Here is a 9,140-nt window from a genome sequence, read left to right on the forward strand (position 1 = left end):
GTTTGTCATTGTTTTCATTGATGACATACTTATTTACTCAAAGAATGACCAAGAACACGGTGAACATTTGAGAAAGGTGTTAGAAGTATTGAGGAAGGAAGAATTGTACGCTAAGTTTTCAAAGTGTGCATTTTGGTTGGAAGAAGTTCAATTCCTCGGTCACATAGTGAACAAAGAAGGTATTAAGGTGGATCCGGCAAAGATAGAAACTGTTGAAAAGTGGGAAACCCCAAAAACTCCGAAACACATACGCCAGTTTTTAGGACTAGCTGGTTACTACAGAAGGTTCATCCAAGACTTTTCTAGAATAGCAAAACCATTGACTGCATTAACGCATAAAGGGAAGAAATTTGAATGGAATGATGAACAAGAGAAAGCGTTTCAGTTATTGAAGAAAAAGCTAACTACGGCACCTATATTGTCATTGCCTGAAGGGAATGATGATTTTGTGATTTATTGTGACGCATCAAAGCAAGGTCTCGGTTGTGTATTAATGCAACGAACGAAGGTGATTGCTTATGCATCTAGACAATTGAAGATTCACGAAAAAAAATTATACGACGCATGATTTGGAATTAGGCGCGGTTGTTTTTGCATTAAAGACTTGGAGGCACTACTTATATGGGGTCAAAAGTATTATATATACCGACCACAAAAGTCTTCAACACATATTTAATCAGAAACAACTGAATATGAGGCAGCATAGGTGGATTGAATTGTTGAATGATTATGACTTTGAGATTCGTTACCACCCGGGGAAGGCAAATGTGGTAGCCGATGCCTTGAGCAGGAAGGACAGAGAACCCATTCGAGTAAAATCTATGAATATAATGATTCATAATAACCTTACTACTCAAATAAAGGAGGCGCAACAAGGAGTTTTAAAAGAGGGAAATTTAAAGGATGAAATACCCAAAGGATCGGAGAAGCATCTTAATATTCGGGAAGACGGAACCCGGTATAGGGCTGAAAGGATTTGGGTACCAAAATTTGGAGATATGAGAGAAATGGTACTTAGAGAAGCTCATAAAACCAGATACTCAATACATCCTGGAACGGGAAAGATGTACAAGGATCTCAAGAAACATTTTTGGTGGCCGGGTATGAAAGCCGATGTTGCTAAATATGGAGGAGAATGTTTGACGTGTTCTAAGGTCAAAGCTGAGCATCAGAAACCATCAGGTCTACTTCAACAACCCGAAATCCCGGAATAGAAATGGGAAAACATTACCATGGATTTCATCACTAAATTGCCAAGGACTGCAAGTGGTTTTGATACTATTTAGGTAATAGTTGATCGTCTCACCAAATCAGCACACTTCCTTCCAATAAGAGAAGATGACAAGATGGAGAAGTTAGCACGACTGTATTTGAAGGAAGTCGTCTCCAGACATGGAATACCAATCTCTATTATCTCTGATAGGGATGGCAGATTTATTTCAAGATTCTGGCAGACATTACAGCAAGCATTAGGAACTCGTCTAGACATGAGTACTGCCTATCATCCACAAACTGATGGGCAGAGCAAAAGGACGATACAAACGCTTGAAGACATGCTACGAGCATGTGTTATTGATTTCGGAAACAGTTGGGATCGACATCTACCGTTAGCAGAATTTTTCTACAACAACAGCTACCATTCAAGCATTGAGATGGCGCCGTTTGAAGCACTTTATGGTAGAAAGTGCAGGTCTCCGATTTGTTGGAGTGAAGTGAGGGATAGACAGATTACGGGTCCGGAGATTATACAAGAAACTACCAAGAAGATCATCCAAATTCAACAACGGTTGAAAACCGCCCAAATTCGACAAAAGAGCTACGCTGACATTAAAAGAAAAGATATAGAATTTGAAATTGGAGAGATGGTCATGCTTAAAGTTGCACCTTGGAAAGGCGTTGTTCGATTTGGTAAACGAGGGAAATTAAATCCAAGGTATATTGGACCATTCAAGATTATTGATCGTGTCGGACCAGTAGCTTACCGACTTGAGTTACCTCAACAACTCGCGACTGTACATAACACTTTCCACGTCTCGAATTTGAAGAAATGTTTTGCTAAAGAAGATCTCACTATTCCGTTAGATGAAATCTAAATCAACGAAAAACTTCAATTCATCGAAGAACCCGTCGAAATAATGGATCGTGAGGTTAAAAGACTTAAGCAAAACAAGATACCAATTGTTAAGGTTCGATGGAATGCTAGTAGAGGGCCCGAGTTCACCTGGGAGCGTGAAGATCAGATGAATAAGAAATACCCGCATCTATTTCCAGAAGATTCGTCAACACCTTCAACAGCTTAAAATTTCGGGACGAAATTTATTTAACGGGTAGGTACTGTAGTGACCCGAACTTTTCCATGTTTATATATATTAAATGAAATTGTTATTTACATGATTAAGTGTTTCCAACATGTTAAGCAATCAAACTTGTTAAGACTTGATTAATTGAAATAGGTTTCATATAGACAATTGACCACCCAAGTTGACCGGTGATTCACGAACGTTAAAACTTGTAAAAACTATATGATGACATATATATATATATATATATATATATATATATATATATATATATATATATATATATAGTTAACATTATATTATGATAAGTAAACATATCATTAAGTATATTAACAATGAACTACATATGTAAAAACAAGACTACTAACTTAATAATTTTGAAACGAGACATATATGTAACGATTATCGTTGTAACGACATTTAATGTATATATATCATATTAAGAGATATTTATACATCATAATATCATGATAATATAATAATTTAAAATCTCATTTGATATTATAAACATTGGGTTAACAACACTTAACAAGATCGTTAACCTAAAGGTTTCAAAACAACACTTACATGTAACGACTAACGATGACTTAACGACTCAGTTAAAATGTATATACATGTAGTGTTTTAATATGTATTCGTACACTTTTGAAAGACTTCAATACACTTATCAAAATACTTCTACTTAACAAAAATGCTTACAATTACATCCTCGTTCAGTTTCATCAACAATTCTACTAGTGTGCACCCGTATTCGTACTCATACAATACACAGCTTTTAGATGTATGTACTATTGGTATATACACTCCAATGATCAGCTCTTAGCAGCCCATGTGAGTCACCTAACACATGTGGGAACCATCATTTGGCAACTAGCATGAAATATCTCATAAAATTACAAAAATATGAGTAATCATTCATGACTTATTTACATGAAAACAAAATTACATATCCTTTATATCTAATCCATACACCAATGACCAAAAACACCTACAAACACTTTCATTCTTCAATTTTATTCATCTAATTGATCTCTCTCAAGTTCTATCTTCAAGTTCTAAGTGTTCTTCATAAATTCCAAAAGTTCTTGTTTCATAAAATCAAGAATACTTCCAAGATTGCAAGTTTACTTCCAAGTTTTCTAAATCCATTCCAAGTAATCATCCAAGATCAAGAAACCTTTGTTACTTAAAGTATTTTATCTTTCTAATACAATTGTTTTCGTGTCATGATTCTGCTTCAAGAACTTTCAAGCCATCCAAGGATCCTTTGAAGCTAGATCTATTTTTCTCATTTCCAGTAGGTTTATCCAAGGAACTTGAGGTAGTAATGATGTTCATAACATCATTCGATTCATACATATAAAGCTATCTTATTCGAAGGTTTAAACTTGTAATCACTAGAACATAGTTTAGTTAATTCTAAACTTGTTCGCAAATAAAAGTTAATCCTTCTAACTTGACTTTTAAAATCAACTAAACACATGTTCTATATCTATATGATATGCTAACTTAATGATTTAAAACCTGGAAACGCGAAAAACACCGTAAAACCGGATTTACGCCGTCGTAGTAACACCGCGGGCTGTTTTGGGTTAGTTAATTAAAAACTATGATAAACTTTGATTTAAAAGTTGTTATTCTGAGAAAATGATTTTTATTATGAACATGAAACTATATCCAAAAATTATGGTTAAACTCAAAGTGGAAGTATGTTTTCTAAAATGGTCATCTAGACGTCGTTCTTTCGACTGAAATGACTACCTTTACAAAAACGACTTGTAACTTATTTTTCCGACTATAAACCTATAAATTTTCTATTTCGATTCATAAAATAGAGTTCAATATGAAACCATAGCAATTTGATTCACTCAAAACGGATTTAAAATGAAGAAGTTATGGGTAAAACAAGATTGGATAATTTTTCTCATTTTAGCTACGTGAAAATTGGTAACAAATCTATTCCAACCATAACTTAATCAACTTGTATTGTATATTATGTAATCTTGAGATACCATAGACACGTATACAATATTTCGACCTATCATTGTAATGACCCGGAATTTTCTGACCAAATTATACTTATGAGATTAATATTTACATAAATTAAACCATACCAACATGATAAGCAATCCAAATTGTTGAGACTTGTGTTTTTGAAAAGAGTTTTACACAATGTTTGACCGTCCAATATGACCGATGATATCACGAACTATATAACATACGATAATTATACATTTGTGTATATATATGTATTTATATATATTTAACATGATCTAAGGATGGTTTAACATCTCATTGTGTACTAATGACAATGAGTTATAAGTATATTTTGAAACTACTAACTTAAGTTTTCAAAACGATAACTATACGTAACATTCTTTGATATATATACTTATAATCTATAATGCTTATACATGTATCGTATATATAATGTATTTAATCACTTTTAAGGACTTAAATACATAAAACAATATAAGTATATTCACAAAAGATAGCTATATTTGAATTCTCGTTCCGTTTCCTCAAGATTTCTATACGTATATCTAGGGTATATGTACCCGTATCATACCCAGCTTCTATACGTATTTACTATTGGTATATACACATCAAATCAACATCCTAATCAACATTATTACTGCCCTAGATATGAGGTAACTAGAATTTGTCAAGTAGTATGAATTATTAGTAAGAAAACAAAATTAGGAATCCTTTTCTTTCTTTATAAACTAAAAACGTTTTTATAAATGAACACCATTTCTTCACTCCATTTTCTCATATCTACACCCTCATTTCTCTTTCAAAATACTCCTAACTTCATACTTGATCATCTCCAAGCATTTTCCCCATCATTTAGCTTCAATTACAAGCCTTAAACACCATAAGAAAACTCTTTCAAGAACATATCAAAATAACCACCCATTTGAAGAAGTTTACTTCCAACCTTTTGATCTAACTCCACCACTCTTTGATTCTAAGATTATTTCTTATCTTTTGCAGTAACTTTTTCCAAGTAACTTGAGGTAGTAACCTTGTTCATAATCTTATTCCATTCATATTCATATAGCTATCTTATTTTGTGGTATATAATTTTAACAACAAGAACATAGTTTGAATGATTTCAAACTTGTTCGCAAACTAAATAGATCCTTCTAACTTGACTTTTAAAACACTTCAAGACCTGTAATATATCATAATTATATGCTAACCTAACAAGATATAACTTGGTTTTACAAAGGACATCTTAAAAACTGAATCTACGTAGTCGGAGTGCAACCGGGGGCTGTTTTGGGTTGGATAATTAAAAACCATCTTGAACTTTGAATTGGAAGTTCATGTTCTAGAAAAATTATATTTCTTATGAATATGTTAACACATAAAAATTTCATGGTTTAACTCAAAGTGTAAGTATTTTTAGAAAAATGATCATTAAATGTTGTTTTTATGATGGAAAATGATCACTTTCATAAGTTTCACCAAAGTTTGACCTATAACCTATGATTTTGAATACAAACTAAGGTATTTTCAGTTCATATTCTTAAAATTTGACTCGATCCAAGGAAGTGGCAAGTTGAACCAACAAAAACGAAGTTGTAATGAAGAAACTACGACTAAAACAAGATTGGGTATCCGAAGCTAGTTTAGCTACGAAAATATTTGGAGAAAAAGTAAATTAATCATATCTTTTCTAATTAATATGATATTTTATATATAATTACTTATGATTTGATTTTATATATTTCAGGACCACCCGTAAACAACACGAGAAGATTAATCATAAGACCTCATGATTGTACGCAACACGTCATTTGACAACACGGTACTTTATGTACGCAACACGTCATTTGACAACATGGTACCATGGGTCGAGATTAATTCTGATCAATACGAATACGATGGGGTCTTTATTTATTTTATTTAAGCAACTAATTGTGGACCACTAACATCGGACTGCTAACTACGGACTAAGAAAATATTAAAAGTATTAAAAGTATATATATATGTAACGATTACTTAAAAAGAAAATATATTGATATATTATATATATGGTTAGGTTCGTGATATCTATCGGAGACCAAGTCAAATTAAATACCTTCAAGGCAAAAGTGAGTTTCATTTGCTCCCTTTTTAATTGCTTTTGCAATATATTTTTAGACTGAGAATACATGCGCTGCTTTTATAAATGTTTACAAAATAGACACAAGTACTTAAAAATATATTCTACGTTGAGTTGTACCACTGGCATATTTCCTTGTAGCTTGGTAACTAATATTTACATGGGTATTGTAAACGCGAATCCTGTTGATAGATCTATCGGGCCTGACAACCCCAACCGGACTGGACGACCAGTATTCAACGGTTGCACAGTACTTCGTTTTGGTGACTACACTTAGTACGGTGTAGTGAGATTTCATAATAAAGGGAATATGAGACGTTGATTAAATGTTAAGTATGTTTACCAAGTGCTCAACCACTTAGAATGCTTTACATACACTTGCGAGTGTATTATGTTTATGATAATGAAATCTTGTGGTCTATTAACATATTGAAATGATTGTTATGATAAACCTATGAACTCACCAACCTTTTGGTTGACACTTTAAAGCATGTTTATTCTCAGGTACGAATTAAGTCTTCCGCTGTGCATTTGCTCAATATAAGGACATTACTTAGAGCTGATCATCGCAATGGGACCAAATGTTGATGACTTCGTCCAGGTGGATTAGGATGGGTCCTTTCAGTTGGTATCAGAGCGGTGGTCGTAGCGAACCAGGTCTTGCATTAGTGTGTCTCACTAGTAGTTGTTAGGATGCATTAATGAGTCTGGACTTAGACCGTGTCTACATGTCAAAAGTTTTGCTTATCATTTCTAGTCGGAAATCATCTGCTTATCATCCTTAGGAAATTACCTGCTTATCATTCATTAGTCTAGACACGTTTTACTGCATTTACTACATTGATAGTGTATAGACGAATTCTTATCTTAGCATATCTGTTTTTACGAACTTTGACTGATATCTTTTCAAAGATTCTCCGTAATTTACGGGATTTTGGTATTATATATACATATGTAAATTATGTATTGAAGAGTACCAAATCTAACTCCTATAATCTATTCCATACCAAAAATTCATTTTCCCCATTAAACAAGATGGATTCCGCATCTAGTTCGAATTCTTCAAATTCCGACAGTTATGCCGATATGGATTTCCATTCGGGCTCCGAAAGTAGCGTCACCGGAATGGATCAACCAATTTCCCATCATTTATTCTGGATGAATTGGGGATGGGTTCGTAATATACTAAATCACTGGAGACAAGAAGAAGGTGATCCATTCCATCCACCAAATTGCCCTCTTGGCAATGAACCTGAAGCACTTACCGGCGAACCTATTCGAAACACCATTTTCTCTCTCATTTCTAGAGTATCTCGTCACGATTATATACTATCCCATATTACAAATCTTGTTCATTCGCTCGCTCCAACCGCCAATCATCCCGGTGTACTAGCAGAAGTTAACGAACTTCGTGCTCGCGTGACGGCTTTGGAGAACATGGTGCGAAGGTTGCAAACAGCAGCATCAGCACCAGCAGCATAATCAGCACCACCATCAATAACATCAACAATACCATCATCACCACTAACAAACAACATCTGCATCACACGTCTCGACATCATAATCTGTCCCACAAACATCAACATCATACGCACCATAGATACCAAGGAGTACCAACAATAATGAACGATGAAGTATTGATCCATTACTTCATTGATATTCTGCGAAGAATATGTGGTTTCAAAAAGTTTTAGAGATTTCTTATTCTAGCTCAAACCGAAAAGCAAATGAGATTAATATCATATTAACTCATTAAATTCATGATTTCATCTAAAGAAAATATATATGTATATATGTTTTCATAAAGATTGTAATTAAAAGTTCTTTTGTACAAAATATTAATGGTGAAATTTTTTTTTAACGGGTAGGTAATACCCGAGGAATAATTAGATTTCATCTTAATAAGTTACATTGTACATTCGTCGAAGCTGATTCAACAGTCATTTACTATCCTACTTACAACCATCGATATACGTATCCGTTCATCGCAGAATAACCATTTTCATTCAATTTTATATTTGGATTTTTACTTCCCAGAATCCGACAAGTGGCATATGAAGAAAACATATGACAAAATAAAATCTGTTAGAAATAAACAAATTAACTATGAAAAATTTTGTTAAGAATCCACGCTAACTGTTCCAGCTAACTGTTCCTAGCTAACTGATTACATTTTATTTATCGCAGTTTATTTATCGCAATTTAATTATCGCACTTTTATTTATCGTCATTTAATTTCTGTAATTATTTTACGCACTTTAAATATCGGGACACATATACAATGTTTTGACATATCATATACGCATCTATATATATTATTTGGAATCACCATAGACACTCTATATATAGTAATGATCGAGTTCTCTATACAGGGTTGAGGTTGATTCTACAATAATATATATAGTTTGAGTTGTGATCGAGTCTGAGAGGTATACGGGTCACGACACGTATTAATTAATTCGTATATTATATATTAAACTATATATGAATTATTGGACTGTTACTGTGGACTATCGACTGTGGACTAATGACATTGGACAATTAAAATGAATTGAAATATTGATTATAACATATGAAACTAAACATTTCTTCAAGATTGCCACTTGATTTCATCTAAAACCTCATTGTATCTCGACAATTACAATCAGCGTTCAAATCTATCATGATTCTTAAAAACACCTCAATCGAGAGGATAAACCAACCGCACTTCATCTACGGAAGAAAAG

The sequence above is a fragment of the Rutidosis leptorrhynchoides genome, chromosome 5 (genome assembly GCF_046630445.1).
Source record: "Rutidosis leptorrhynchoides isolate AG116_Rl617_1_P2 chromosome 5, CSIRO_AGI_Rlap_v1, whole genome shotgun sequence".
Lineage (NCBI taxonomy): Eukaryota > Viridiplantae > Streptophyta > Magnoliopsida > Asterales > Asteraceae > Rutidosis > Rutidosis leptorrhynchoides.